This window comes from Triticum dicoccoides, chromosome 7A (genome assembly GCF_002162155.2).
Source record: "Triticum dicoccoides isolate Atlit2015 ecotype Zavitan chromosome 7A, WEW_v2.0, whole genome shotgun sequence".
Lineage (NCBI taxonomy): Eukaryota > Viridiplantae > Streptophyta > Magnoliopsida > Poales > Poaceae > Triticum > Triticum dicoccoides.
Window position 1 is genome coordinate 716,804,170 of NC_041392.1, and position 16,965 is coordinate 716,821,134.

Below are 16,965 nucleotides of genomic sequence, written 5' to 3' on the forward strand. Positions count from 1 at the left end.
ATGGCCGAAACTGGACTTCCTATATATAAATCTTTACCTCCGGACCATTCCGGAACTCCTCGTGATGTTCGGGATCTCATCCGGGACTCCGAACAACTTTCGGGTTACTGCATACTAATATCTCTACAACCCTAGCGACACCGAACCTTAAGTGTGTAGACCCTATGGGTTCGGGAGACATGCAGACATGACCGAGATGCCTCTCCGGTCAATAACCAACAGCTGGATCTGGATACCCATGTTGGCTCCCACATGCTCCACGATGATCTCATCGGATGAACCATGATGTCGAGGTTTCAATCAATCCGTATACAATTCCCTTTGTCAATCGGTACATTACTTGCCCGAGACTCGATCGTTGGTATCCCAATACCTCGTTCAATCTCGTTACCGGCAAGTCACTTTACTCGCACCGTAATGCATGATCCCGTGATCAACCACTTGGTCACATTGAGCTCATTATGATGATGCATTACCGAGTGGGCCTAGAGATACCTCTCTGTCATATGGAGTGACAAATCCCAGTCTCGATTCGTGCCAACCCAACAGACACTTTCGGAGATACCTGTAGTGTACCTTTATAGTCACCCAGTTACGTTGTGACGTTTGGCACACCCAAGGCACTCCTACGGTATCCGGGAGTTGCACAATCTCATGGTCTAAGGAAATGATACTTGACATTCGGAAAAGCTACAGCAGACGAACTACACGATCTTTGAGCTATGCTTAGGATTGGGTCTTGTCCATCACATCATTCTCCTAATGATGTGATCCCGTTATCAATGACATCCAATTTCCATAGTCAGGAAACCATGACTATCTTTTGATCAACGAGCTAGTCAACTAGAGGCTCACTAGGGACGTGTTGTGGTGTATGGATTCACACATGTATTACGATTTTCGGATAGCACAATTATAGCATGAACAATAGACAATTATCATGAACAAAGAAATATAATAATAACCATTTTATTATTGCCTCTAGGTCATATTTCCAACAATTCGGACATCGGAAAGGTTCCGAGTGATTCGGGTATTTTTCGGAGTACCGGAGAGTTACGGGAATTCGCCGAGGAGTATATGGGCCTTATTGGGCTTTAGGGGAAAGAGAGAGGGGAGGCTGCACGCCGCCCCCAAGGCCTAGTCTGAATTGGACTAGGGGGCGGCGCCCCCTCCTTCCTTCTCTTCTCTTTTCCCTTTCCTTCTCTCCTACTCCTACTACATGGAAGGGGGGAATCCTACTCCTGGTGGGAGTAGGACTCCCCAGGGCGCGCCATAGTAGAGGGCCGCCCCCCTCCTCCACTTCTTTATATACGGGGGAGGGGGCACTCCATGGAGACACACAAATTGATCGGTTGATCTTTTAGCCGTGTGCGGTGCCCCCCTCCATCATAATCCACCTCGGTCATATCGTAGCGGTGCTTAGGCGAAGCCCTGCGTCGGTAGCATCATCATCATCGTCATCACGCCGTCGTGCTGACGGAACTCTCCCTCGAAGCTCTACTGGATCATGAGTTCGTGGGACGTCACCGAGCTAAATGTGTGTAGATCACGGAGGTGGCGTACGGTCGGTACTAGGATCGGTCGATCGTGAAGACGTACGACTACATCAACCGCGTTGTCATAACTCTTCCGCTTACGGTCTACAAGGGTACGTGCACGACACTCTCCCCTCTCGTTGCTATGCATCACCATGATCTTGCGTGTGTGTAGGAATTTTTTGAAATTATTGCGTTCCCCAACAGTGGTATCAGAGCCAGGTTTATGCATAGATGTTATATGCACGAGTAGAACACAAGTGAGTTGTGGGCGATACAAGTCATACTGCTTACCCGCATGTCATACTTTGGTTCGGCGGTATTGTCGGATGAAGCGGTCCGGACCGACACTACGCGTACGCTTACGCGAGACTGGTTCTACCGACACGCTTTGCACACAGGTGGCTGGCGGGTGTCAGGTTCTCCAAATTTAGTTGAACCGAGTGTGACTACGCCCGGTCCTTGTTGAAGGTTAAAACAACACTAACTTGACGAAATATCATTGTGGTTTAATGCGTAGGTAAGAACGGTTCTTGCTCAGCCCGTAGAAGCCACGTAAAACTTGCAACAACAAATTAGAGGATGTCTAACTTGTTTTTGCAGGGCATGTTGTGATATGATATGGTCAAGGCATGATGCTATATTTTATTGTATGAGATGATCATGTTTTGTAACGAAGTTATCGGAAACTGGCAGGAGCCATATGGTTGTCGCTTTATTGTATGAAATGCAATCGCCCTGTAATTGATTTACTTTATCACTAAGCGGTAGTGATAGTCGTAGAAGCAATATTTGGCGAGATGACAATGATGCTACGATGGAGATCAAGGTGTTGATTGCTTTGGAGATGGAGATCAAAGGCACGAGATGATGATGGCCATATCATATCACTTTATATTGATTGCATGTGATGTTTATCCTTTATGCATCTTATTCTGCTTGATTGACGGTAGCATTATAAGATGATCTCTCACTAAATTTCAAGGAACAAGTGTTCTCCCTGAGTATGCACCGTTGCCAAAGTTCATCGTGCCGAGACACCACGTGATGATCGGGTGTGATAAGCTCTATGTTCACATACAACGGGTGCAAGCCAATTTTGCACACGCAGAAAAACTCGGGTTAAACTTGACGAGCCTAGCATATGCATATATGGCCTCGGAACACTGAGACCGAAAGGTCGAGCGTGAATCATATAGTAGATATGATCAACATAGTGATATTCACCATTGAAAACTACTCCATCTCACATGATGATCGGACATGATTTAGTTGATTTGGATCACGTGGTCATTTAGATGACTAGAGGGATGTCTATCTAAGTGGAAGTTCTTAAGTAATATGATTAATTGAACTTTAATTTATCATGAACTTAGTCCTGATAGTATTTGCATATATATATATATGTTGTAGATCAATAGCTTGCGATGTAGCTCCCCGTTTATTTTCGATATGTTCCTAGAGAAAACTAAGTTGAAAGATGTTAGTAGCGATGATGCGGATTGGATCCGTAATCTGAGGATTATCCTCATTGCTGCACAGAAGAATTATGCCCTTGATGCACCGCTTGGTGACAGACCGATTGTAGGAGCGGGTGCAGACGTTATGAATGTTTGGCAAGCTCGATATGATGACCACTTGATAGTTTAGTGCACCATGCTTTATGGCTTAGAATCGGGGCTTCAAAGACGTTTTGAACGCCACGGAGCATATGAGATGTTCCAAGAGTTGAAATTAGTATTTCAGACTCATGCCCATGTCGAAAGGTATGAGATCTTTGACAAGCACTTTGCCTACAAGATGGAGGAGAATTGCTCAGCTAGTGAGCATGTGCTCAGAATGTCTGAGTACCACAATCACTTGAATCAAGTGGGAGTTAATCTTCCAGAGAAGATAGTGATTGACAGAGTTCTCTAGTCACTGTCACCAAGTTACCAGAACTTCGTGATGAACTATACTATGCAAGGGATAACGGAAATGATTCCCAAGCTCTTCGTGATGCTGAAATCGACGAAGGTAGAAATCAAGAAAATCATAAAGTGTTGATGGTTGACAAGACCACTAGTTTTAAGAAAAGGGCAAAGGGAAGAAGAGGAACTTCAAGAAGAACGACAAGCAAGTTGCTTCTCAAGTGAAGAAGCCCAAGTCTGGACCTAAGCCTGAGACTAAGTGCTTCTACTGCAAAGGGACTGGTCACTGGAAGCAGAACTGCCCCAAGTTTTTGGCGGATAAGAAGTATGGCAAAGTGAACAAAGGTATATTTGATATACATGTTATTGATGTGTACTTTACTAGTGTTTATAGCAACCCCTCAGTATTTGATACTAGTTCAGTTAATAAGATTAGTAACTCGAAACGTGTGTTGCAGAATGAACAGAGACTAGTTAAGGGTGAAGTGAAGATGTGTGTTGGAGGTGGTTTCAAGATTGATATGATCATCATCGCACACTCCCTATACTTTGGGATTAGTGTTGAACCTAAATAAATGTTATTTGGTGTTTGCGTTAAGCATGAATATGATTTGATCATGTTTATTGCAATACGGTTATTCATTTAAGTCAGAGAATAATTGTTGTTCTGTTTACATGAATAAAACCTTCAATTGTCATACACCCAAGGTGAATGGTTTATTGAATCTCGATCATAGTGATACACATATTCATAATATTGAAGCCAAAAGATGCAAAGTTAATAATGATGGTGCAACTTATTTATGGCACTGCCGTTTAGGTCATATTGGTGTAAAGCGCACGAAGAAAATCCATGCTGATAGGCTTTTGGAATCACTTGATTATGAATCAGTTGATGCTTGCGAACCATGCCTCATGGGCAAGATGACTAAGACTCCGTTCTCCGGAACAATGGAGCGAGCAACAGACTTGTTGGAAATATTACATACTGATGTATGCAGTTCGATGAGTGTTGAGGCTCGCGGCAGGTATCGTTATTTTTTGACCTTTACAGATGATTTGAGCAGATATGGGTATATCTACTTCATGAAACATAAGTCTGAAACATTTGAAAAGTTCCAAGAATTTCAGAGTGGAGTGGAAAATCATCGTAACAAGAAAATAAAGTTTCTACGATCTGATCGCGGAGACAAATATTTGAGTTACGAGTTTGGTCTTCAACTAAAACAATGTGGAATAGTTTCACAAATTCATGCCACCTGGAACACCACATCATAATGGTGTGTCCGAACGTCATAACCGTACTTTATTGGATATAGTGCAATCTATTATGTCTCTTACTGATTTACCGCTATCGTTTTGGGGTTATGCATTAGAGACAGCTGCATTCACATTAAATAGGGCACCATCTAAATCTGTTGAGATGACACCGTATGAACTATGGTTTGGCAAGAAACCAAAGCTGTCATTTCTTAAAGTTTGGGGTTGCGATGCTTATGTGAAAAAGTTTCAAAGTGATAAGCTCGAACCCAAATCGCAGTAGTGCATCTTCATAGGATACCCAAAAGAAACTGTTGGGTACACCTTCTATCACAGATCCGAAAGCAAGATATTTTTTTCCTTAGAATGGATCCTTTCTAGAGAAGGAGTTTCTCTCGAAAGAAGTGAGTGGGAGGAAAGTAGAACTTGATAAGGTTATTGTACATTCTCCCAGATTGGAAAGTAGTTCATCATAGAAATAAGTTCCAGTGATTCCTACACCAATTAGTGAGGAAGCTAATGATGATGATCATGATACTTCAGATCAAGTTAATACCGAACCTCATAGGTCAACCAAAGTATTTTCTGCACCAAAGTGGTACGGTAATCCTGTTCTGGAAGTCATGTTACTAGACCATTATGAACCTACAAACTATGAGGAAGCGATGATGAGCCCAGATTCCGCAAAATGGCTTGAGGCCATGAAATCTGAGATGGGATCCATGTATGAGAACAAAGTATGGACTTTGATTGACTTGCTCGTTGATCGGTGAGTCATTGAGAATAAATGGATCGTCAAGAGGAAGACAGACGCTGATAGTAGTGTTACTATCTACAAAGCTTGAATTGTCGCAAAATGTTTTCGATAAGTTCAAGGTGTTGACTACGATGAGATTTTCTCACTCGTATCGATGCTTAAAAGTCTGTCCGAATCATGTTAGCAGTTGCCGCTTTTTATGAAATCTGGCAAATGGATGTCAAAACTGCATTCCTTAATGGATTTCTCAAAGAAGAGTTGTATATGATGCAACCAGAAGGTTTTGTCGATCCTAAAGGTGCTAACAAAGTGAGCAAGCTCCGGCGATCCATCTATGAACGGGTGCAAGCATCTTGGAGTTGGCATATATGCTTTGATAAAGTGATCAAAGCATATGGTTTTATACAGACTTGCAGTGAAGTATGTATTTACAAGAAAGTGAGTGGGAGCACTACAACATTTCTGATAAGTATATGTGAATGACATATTGTTGATCGGAAATAATGTAGAATTTTCTAGAAAGCATAAAGGAGTGTTTGAAAGGATTTCTTTCAAAGAAAGACCTCGGTGAAGCTACTTACATATTGAGCATCAAGATATATAAAGATAGATCAACATGCTTGATATATTTTCAATGAGTACACACCTTAACAAGATTTTGAAGTAGTTCACAATGGAACAGTCAAAGAGGAGTTCTTGCCTGTGTTGGAAGGTGTGAAGTTGAGTAAAGACTCAAAACCCGACCACGGCAGAAAATAGAAAGATAATGAGACATTATTACCTATGCCTCAGTCATAGGTTCTATAAAGTATGCCATGCTGTGTACCAGACCTATTGTGTACCTCACCATAAGTTTGGCAAGAGGGTACAATAGTGATTCATGAATGGATCACTGGACATCGGTCAAAAATATCCTTAGTGAAATAAGGAAATGTTTCTCGGTTATGGAGGTGACAAAGAGTTCGTCGTAAAGAGTTACATCGATGCAAGCTTTGACATCGATCTGGATGACTCTAAGTCTCGATCTAGATACATATTAAAAATGGGAGCAATTAGCTAGAGTGGCTCCATGCAAAGAATGGTAGACATAGAAAATTTGCAAAATACATACGGCTCTGAATGTGGCAGACCCGTTGACTAAATTTCTCTCACAAGCAAAACATGATCACCCTTTGGGTGTTAATCACATAGCGATGTGAACTAGATTATCGACTCTAGTAAACCCTTTGGGTGTTAGTCACATGAAGATGTGAACTAATCACATAAAGATGTGAACTATTGATGTTAAATCACATTACGGTGTGAACTTTAAAAAATATTTTTATCCTAAATTTTATTTTTCATGCAAATTAAAATGATCATTTATTTTAAATTAATTTTCAAAAAAACTTTAAAGATGTTAACAAATTTATATAAAAAATGTGAATTTGTAAAAGTGTTCATAGACTAAACATATAACCATGCATTTTTAAAATATTCATGAATTCATTAAAATATTTAGGAATTTAAAAAATAGTCATGAAGTGAAATTGTTTACTGGTCACGGATTTGTTGAACAATATGTGTTACGCACGTAGGTCTTCACATCATTTTGTTTGGGCCCTAAAGTTTGACACACATTACACAATAACGCCCTATGGAATATGCACAAATGAATCTCATTATTCCCCTACATCTCCCATGCCTATGAAGGATTACTCACGCATGAGAAGGGAATAACCAACAAGCATAGAGCTTAGGTAAAAGAATTTGATAATATTGCAAGTTACCACAATAGGATGAATGCTCGATCCAATCTCAATATCTGATAGAGTAGAAGTAGAGTAACAAACCCTAGCCTTACAATGCGGGCAGCCGAGGCAAGCTTCTCGATCACCGTGTTCGATTCAAGTGGCTTTGGTCAGCCTCCATTCAGTTGGTCTGACCGTCATGAATGTGATAGGCGGTCGTCCAGTCGCATCCGCCCTACGCGATGTGGAGGAGTGGCATGAATACACGGCTATGCTTCTAGAGCGAAACACGCATCGAGGCTTTTGGGTGGGACTGCTCAGACGGGTGCCTATGTGGTGGATGTTCGGAAGCCTGCAAACCTCCTACCAGTTTGCTTTCGGTTTATGCGATTTTGGATGTTTGGCCCAGTCCGCAAACGTTTGATGCATGTCGTCAAAGGGCAAAACATGTCTAGACCATACGGGTCAGACATTTATGATGGTTTTGATGATCGGCGTTAGAGATGCCCTAACTGCTTTTATATAAAAAAAATGTAGGTAGTGCTACCTCCGTCCTAGTCTACCAATCCGCTCGTATTTTAGTTTATATTTTAATCATGATTTTAACTTATAAAATATCGGTTATGCGTAGAAAATAGAATGTATATCATTGAAAACTACATTCAAATACAGATCCAACAATATAATTTTTTATGATAGGCATTAGTAACATTTTGATAATCTAATATGCGATCAAATATTGACCCAAAGTACGATGAAGAATAGTAAACCCATACGGAGGCAGTACAAAACAAAAGTATTCCCATTTTTTGTGTTAGTTTCGGAAAAAATAAGGTGTAACTGCTTTTATATAGCATTGTACTGTCTGCTTTTGTGGAACATCGTAGCTGACTAGCAACTCCCTCCCTTCCTGTTTATTGGGCATCTTTAAGAAAATATTTTCCCATTTTATAAGTCTAATTTTATTGCTCTCACTCACATGATCAATTTTAACATGCATTAAACTGTTGCATGCCAGGATTAAGAGAAAACTAACCAATGCATGTAAAGGTTTTGGGTCATTTATTTGTCATGCATTCATGCATTACAATACATGAGAAACCACAATTTCTTGATAAAAACAAACTCATTAATTGAGTACTTTTGCAAACTACAAAAATGATTCCACCATTCATCATCTATCTTGGTTAATAAGATTTTTGAATTGATAGTTATAAACCGAAAGGGAGGGAGTATTCGGTAAACTACAAATGAGTTTGGTTGCATGTAAAGCTATACTAGTTTTGCATGGACCTGCCTTCTGCAACGTAAACTAGCTAGGCATGCATGGCCCCGAGTAGAAGTCCGAACTAATTCGCTGCTGACGGCGGTTGGAATCTCTTCTGACATGATAACGGCGAGGTAGCACGTTACAACGAGGCGGTCGTCGTGCATGGGCAACACACCAATTTGCTCCAACTGGCAGTAGAAGTCATCATTGTCACAGGTCGAACGTGTGTCTCATCTTCCTGGACTCAAAGTTCACCGCCCCCTTGAGCTGAAAGCTGAACTCCGCTGTCGTTGCCGGCATCTCGTCCGCCTTGTTTGTGCGGACGAGGTACAAGAAGGTCCATTCGTATGATCTGGGGCAGAATTTGAGGTACCATGTGCTCCCGCCCACATTGAAGTGCGTGGAGTAGGCGCACTCCCCGTCATGGAGCGCCGCCCTGAGCTCGGAGACGCTGCCGATGGTAAGCGTGTGGGACCCGGCCATGGCGGCCTCTGGTGGCTCCAAGACGGCCTTGGATTTTTTAGAGAATACGGCGTTGGATTTGAACAAGTTTCCGAGGAGGGGCGACCGCTCTTTTTGCGGCTGCTTCTTCTCCAGGGTGCACCTGAGGGTGAACTCATCGTAGCGGGTGGACACGTACGACGACGCCTCCAGCTCCCTCCTGCTCACGCATAGGCACAACATGAAGCACTTGTTGGGTTCTTGTATGGTTGCCAGGTCGCTCTCATTGTGGAAGACGGTGTGATTGCCGGTGGCGTCGAGAATTTCGATTGAGATATAGGTGCCGACGGCCGAATCGAGTGTGTGCAGCCCGCGGTTGATGGAGACCGAGACGACCAAGTCCTCCGCTAGGCCGTCCTCGTCGAAACCCATCGGCTTCACTTCGACGTCCCAGTAGAGGTCGCGGAACAAGAGTGCCCACAGTCAGCACGTCAGGCGACCGCACCAGCTTGGAGTACCTGGGAACCGTCACCACGCTCGCCATCGGCGCCGCTCGGCTCGCGGTGGCACCCATTGTCGACGTATATATATGAGGCGATCATGTCTGTCTATATATATGTAGGCTCGGCCTGGAGGGAATCCCAGATCGAGTCGGGAGGAGTCATCTCTGTCTTCCAACGATACAAAGCCGTAACTGGATTCTGGCTCCTATCGTGTCCTAGAGCAATTTTGCATGTTCATTTTAGCCACATCGCTAGGCCGAGAATCATAAACACACACACACACACACACGTCACGCTAGGCGGCCGGCGGCCGTGTCGCTATCGTTGCTTTTCTAGGCGGGTTGACCTAATTACCACTGTACATTTTTTTTCGATTTCTACTTTATTATCTCGATTTTTTTTATTTTCCACATTTTTGAAAAAAAATCCAATCTTACATGATTTTATACTTAATAAAATAACATTCATCAATTTGAAATTAGAGTTTTTCAAAATGTTCATGACTGTAAAAAAATGGTCACAAATTTGAAAAAGAGTTCACGAATTCATTATTTAGAAACATTACACAAGAATTTTTAAAATATTTGTTAATTTTATAAATCTTAATGAATTTTTAAAAGGTGTTCACGAAATTTAAAAAATTCATTAATTCTAAAAACTGTTCAAGAATTTTCCTAAATATCCATGAATTTTAAAATATTCACAAATTTTATTCTTATTTATTGCAAATTTGTAAATGATCGCAGTTTTATAAATGTTTATGAATGTTTAGAAACATATAAATGAAAAGGTTCACAATTTTAACAATTCTCATGAATTAAACAAATCGCAGATAAAAAAGTCTTTATAAATTTTTAAAAAATTAGAAATTCTAAAGAACTATTCATAAATTTGAATCATGTTTCCAATTTTGAATAAATGTTCATAAATTTTAAAACTTTATACCAATAGAAAAACACCCAAAGGGAGAGATCCAACTAATCTCAGCTATCAAACCATGTCAATCCAACGACCTAGATTTATCCATGTTGAGCACCCAGTGTGTTGGGCACCCGACATGTTTAGCACGCAATTAATATCATACCTAATACAAATGTCAAAGCTAACCATTAACGCACGATTAATAACTACCTACTATCAGTGTTCAATTAATATTCTACTACCAATGTGCATTTAATATCCTACCTAAGGCCAACGGCCATAGGCTTCTTCCTTGGTATGAAGAGCAGCTCGTCCTTCATTCATCCACAATCAGCTCGTCCTTAATTCATCCAGCAACGGACTTTTACGTTGGTGCACACTCGACTGACTGAGCCACATCACAGTTCTTGGACGATTGAGTCATGCACCCATGAGTGTTGCTTATTTGATGTTGCATGCCGCACGAACGATGAATTTGAATTAGAATTCCCTATGTCATAATTTTGGCTATGTTAGAGGGTCTCATTCCTATTAGCAAGTGTGTCATCTATATTTAATCTTCACTGCACCTCCACTCTGCATGTTTGTCGTGCTTCGCCACCACGCATATTCGATCGACTGATGAGTTGTGCCTTTGGGGGTTCATTAATGGTTCAACCTAACGTCAAGGTGATCTTCTTGAATGTGTGACTGGCCTCCTAGGCGGACAATAGACCACAAAAGACCCTTACCAGCCAACGTTGTGGTCTCCTTTGTGACATCGTTCAAGACACATATGTTACCGTTGATTGCGTCTAGGAAACAAAGCTTCAACGCATCGGTGATGCTCCTCTCCACAGTATAATCGAGCCTGCTTTTGCAGCAAACTACGTAGTCCTCCCGGCCAACAACACTCTGGAGGAATGTACAATGAATATGATGGTCTCCCTCATTTGCTCGAGGCTCTCTGACTCTTCACTACGCGTCCACTCTTCGTCTTTTGTTGTGTTGCCCACCATGTATCTGCTATCGACTGACTTCTTGTGCCCTCTTGGTTTCATTAATGGTGCAGCCTAATGTCAATGTGATCTACTAGAATGTGCACAATATTGGCAACAATAATTGTCGTGATGCCCTTGGAGACATATTTTGGGACTCCCACCCATGCATTGCAGCTATTTCAAGTACATAACCAAATAAAAACCAACAAAACAGAAGCAAGAGTGAATAAACCATTACTCAGCCAAGTACAATCTAGAGCCTTAAGAACAGTAATTGACAAGTCATAGAAATACACCATTCAAACATCAAGTCCCTTTAAGGCAAACGATTTAGAATCCAACACCCCTGGAACCCACACTGAGCAATGAGCATTACGGACAATTCACACACGACGTTGACTGATCATGTTGTAAAGGTTCTCACTGACCTGGATCTAGCACAACAGAGTAGTGCACATGCGACGAAATTCACCAACTATACAGAGTAGTGCATGTGCGACGGTTCTCACCGCGCTAGGTTAACAAATATCCAATCACAATATTCCAATAAAAAAGGAACCGAACCACAAGAATGGCTAGCAACAGAAAAAACCCAACAATGGGCAACCATATAACAAGGTCACCATTCACTTGCCTTAATACCAGTGATGAAACAACAAAGTAGCTCTTTACTGCCAGTCAAAACCTGTGTAAAGCTACCTTAGAACTAACCCATTGATGACCATGAGGTAAATATAGAGTACAAGTTTAGTTATGGCCCTTGGCATGATACTGAGGCCCTGTTTGGTTCATAAGTCCTAAGACTTTTTTTAGTCCCAACTAAAAAGTCTATAGTCCCTAAAAAGTCCCTCCTTGTTTGTTTCCAGAGACTAAAAAGTCCCTAGTCCCTTCCTAGTTTCCCCTATTTAATTCAAACTTTGAGACCGGTAATGGACATATTTGTTTTAAGCTATAAATATTGATCCGCTTTACCAAATCAAGAAAATGAGTACACTGTGATGATCAACATGAAATTATCTACACGTTTCGTGTTGTAACCATGGTTTTAGGTACTGAGCGAAATATTCGGATACCGGGCGGTAATCAAGTTTCTCGTTACCCCACGAGAAATCTAAGTACCGAGCAAAAAAATCAAAACTTTTTGAAAATTTTGAATTTAAACATTCAAAGTCTGGTTAAATACAACTGGAACTCATAGAAAACGGATAGGCAGCTGAGGTCTATTGGTATGTGCGTGCTTCCCCATCAATTCGTTTGGTCGCGGGTTTGAGTATCGTCCCTTCCCTTACTACCATCCTTTTTCAGTGTAAAAAGGGAGATAAGCGGAAAAAATAAGGCGACGGTGGGATTCGATACCTCGATCCGAAGGCAAGAGAAAGATAGGGGTCAGAACTAAGATATAGTATGATAAGAAAAATTGAATTTCAATTCAAATTTTAAATTCTGTATGAAATTTTTCTGGCATTTTGCGGTTACCGCGATAACCGAGAATTTCGGTGCCCTGCGAGAGAAAATGTCTATTTTTTTTGAATTGTTTGGATTGCTTACCACATGTTTCATGTGGTAGAGAAAATATCTATTTGGGATCCAAACCTTGGTTGTAACCTAATGCCGGTTCTGCTTGGAAAATATACTAATTTATGCGAACTAGGATTCTGGTCCAGTTAAAGCCAATCATACATTAACAGTTTAACAGTGGTTTGGCAGTGACTTGCAGACCGTGAATCCGAATTGAAAATCCATATGGATGTTCCCCTTCTTTCCTAGTCTCTTCTTTTTCTTGCCCCTACCCTCTCCTGTCTCGTTCTTTCTTCCTTCTCCTGCCGAGGATGCATGCACGCTACAGCTCAGCGCTACTTGACCATCAGATTGGGTGGCCGCTACAAGCACATGCATGCATCAAACTGCTACAGCAGCGCGGCTATCAAGATAGGGAAAGTGGGGTGGCCGATGGCGCCGCAATGGTATGGCAAGTCGCTCCGTTACTACCACGGCTGAATTGTCGTCGACGAGGTCGATCCACTCTGGCTCACAGGATGCGGTGCCCCTAGCCGGCCGTGGAGGTGGAGCTTTGGTTGCCAGACCATTGCAGCGCCGTCCGACGTGGGGTGGCCGATGGCGCCGCCATGGTCGGATTGCATGGCGGCGTGCGCAATCAGGAAGGCCGGATGGACTATGGAGGTGCACGGCCATAAAGAGCAGGAGAAGATGCGATCCATGTGAACATGAGTTCAACGCTTTGGTTGGTATTGTGGTACGTATATATACGAACGGACTGAAGTCTTGGGAACTTTACAAAACACACAGATGCCCAGTGAGCCAAAGCAACCTCAAACAGAAATATACCCAGCCGGAAAAGAATAACCCAACGAGGAAAATGTCGAAAATACCCAGGTAATCTTATAGCAGTAACAATTGGCACGTATACTACCGTAATAGTAAAACCAGAACTTAATTGATCAACTAGCCTGTAAAAGCGTTGGTGGATGCCATGGAAGTGACCGGAAGGAAGGCTCTGCCACATTGCGTCCGCCCTGCTCTGGCAGTGCCATGCCTCTGTTGCTCGGCCGTCACGACGCCTGCGAGCGAGGACAGCTACTCTAGCTCAGCTGTACAATGCCTTGTCTAGCCGTGCATGTACCGCACTGTGCTGGGTGTCGCGTCTGCGCCGCGCTGCATTGCTCATTGCTCTGTGATATGTCGACGGATTAGCCGTTGGGTTTTAGAAAGGCTGTGGCATACTTTTATTTTCTTTTTTGCGGAAGGCTGTGGCGTAGTATTTGTAGCTCATCTATTTCTCTTTATATAAACTCTGCCTGCGACACGAGCAAGGGGAGCCTGTTTGGTCATCGCTGTTGTCTGACCAGCCCGCATCGGAAAATATCACATGATACCATACTTCACATGATAGTTGATACCCATGTACAATTGCTAATTTGTCCATTCAAAATGAGTCACCTATCACCAGGAGAATATCGACTGCTCCCATGCTCCAATGTCAAAATAAAGCAATTTCAGATGTTTCAAAAAATTATGAGTGAATTCTTTTATGAATGTTCACAAGACATGTATCCATAACCTCTAAAAAATTGAGATCCAAACTCAAAATATACATTTATATAAAAAAATCAACATGAATAGTGTCACAAGAAAACAAAAGCTAGAATGATACTATTCCCATCAGGATTTCTCTTTTTTTTGTTTCTCAATATATATTTGAGTTTGGTTCTAAAATTTGTAGGGGTAAAATGCAGATATATGTCTTGCGAACATTCACAGAAAAATTAGATTTTTTTCAAACATTAAAAAATGATTTTTAGGCATTGGCGCATGGGAGCACTTAAACGTTGGGAGCACTGTTATATTTTCCCATGAGTCACCAAATAAAAAGACCGTCGGTATTGGCTCCACACCTTCGAGTGGGCGAAGGTTGCCACATACTATCTCCATCCTGATTTATTGGTCTCCTTAGTATTCTATGCCAAATTTTGACCATGAATTTAATTAGCAAAATGTTAATGCATGTCCCAAAAAATAGTATCATTGCAACCTATATCCAAATACGAATACAGTGATACTTTCGATAACATGCATTAACATTTTGTCAGTTAAATCTATGGTCAAATTTTGGCATAAAATACGAAGAGGTCTGATAAATCAAGACGGAGGTAATAGCATGCCTGGGAGAACATGCAAAGTTTGCAGCGCCGCAAACCTCATGCCCCATCTTTTTATCTAGTGCGGGACTCAATGCGTCTGTATTGGCCATGACCTAGTTGAGACAAAGCTTGACCAGGAGATCAACTTCCTGGAGATCGAGACGCGGGCAGATGTGGAGTTCATCGGGCCACCGACGACCATTGAGTCCCGCCCAACCATGAGGGAGACCCACATCGTCCTCGGGCAGAGGGACACCCGGGAGAGGGATGAGGCGACGATGGCGAGGTTCGCGAGGGACAACCCGCACCTCGTGCAGGCAGAGATGGAGTTTTGTTGGAAGAGGGACAACGAGCCCAAGAAGGCAGGCGCAAGACGGAGAATGAAGCTGGCCCCTTTGGTGTGGTCAAGCTTCAGTCCAACGACGAGGTTGAGCCCGGCAATGAAAGTGACGAGTCCAACGACATCGACTGGAACAACATGTAGGGTGTCCATGGAGTAGATGGTAGTAATGTTAGGATGATCTAGTAGTTCGAATGTTCGTTTAATATATGCAATGTTTAGATGTTTAAAACTTTAAATATTTAAAGTGAACTATGTTTAGATATTAAAAAAAAGTTTGAAGTGCCCTATGTTAGGGCAGCTGTTGAAGATGAAGATTTTCGAGTGCCCTAAAAATTATGTTTTGATGCTTGAAATTTTACTTCAACAAATTTATGGTGCCTAAAATAGAGTTGCCGTTGGAAATACTCTTAAGGATCGGCGTTTGAGTTGCCATATAAAGGTGCAAATGCGCTGTGATAGATTTCAAAACCAAACTGCTAGATATAGAGGAGACACCACAAAGGACTGTTCTTTTATTATTGTGGAAAGATGATTGTGCTACAGCTTAATTTATTGGTGATTACACAAAAAACACTATACTCACCACGTGGAGTACATGGTTAAAAAAGGAGCACTTTTCATGCTCACCACGTGTGAAATCCGCGCTATCTCCACCACGTATAGACCCGCTGCCGGCTTGCTCGCGCTCTGCCGAACCCACGCCTCGGGCACGGACAGCCTCAACCACGGCGGGGCCGCCGCTATGGCCATCTCCGTCGTCGAGATCATCACGGTGGCGCTTGTCGCTCGTGGAGGCCAAGCGATGTGCCCAAGCGTGCCGGCGAGCTGTGTCCACGTTGCGATCGAGGCACCCAACACCTACCCCATCAGCCGGTTCACTCCCACTGCTGGGTGCCGTGCAGACCGGCCATGGAGCACGGCTCACGAGGGGACAAGAATCGTGGACCGCAAGCGTGCTGAGAAGTTGCATGCTGTACTTAAAATTGCAGTGTGTCTAGCAGGTGCTGCCATGTCTTGGCAGAAGGAATCTCATAGGACGGGATGAGAGCACCATAGCCTTCTTTCTGTCCGAGAAACGGGACCAGGTTCCAGTCCTACATATAATCAAATCACTATATACTGCTGTAGAGGAATCTTGTACTATTAACTTGGCTTAAACTTTTTCAATCCAGCACTGATTTTATACACATGATTTGTGGATGACGCTGAAATTACACCATACGGTGCATGGCAGCAGCACTGGTGCATCATTGGATATGATTGCCGGCTGTATGTCGTGCGTGCAGTTTCGGCTGCACGGCAGTTTGGTTTTCAATCAGCTGCAACATTTCAACTGGTCAGTATAGATCATTTCAAACGAAGAGCACACCATCCAGCTATCCTTTTGTAACTGGTCAGTATAAATCATTTTAATAGATGATATAAATCTCTACAGCTATTCGTTTGAGTGTGGCGCATGGAGTGACTGAACATTTCAACTGGTCAGTATAAATCATTTTAATATTTTTTGTAGCACACCATCCAGCTACCCTTTTTTAACCTAGTTATTCTTTTTAATCAATGAAAAAAATAGCGTGTTATAGCGTCACTAATAGCACACTATAATGTTATGGAAATTGCCTCACTAAATAAATCGATGTACAAAGTCTCGCT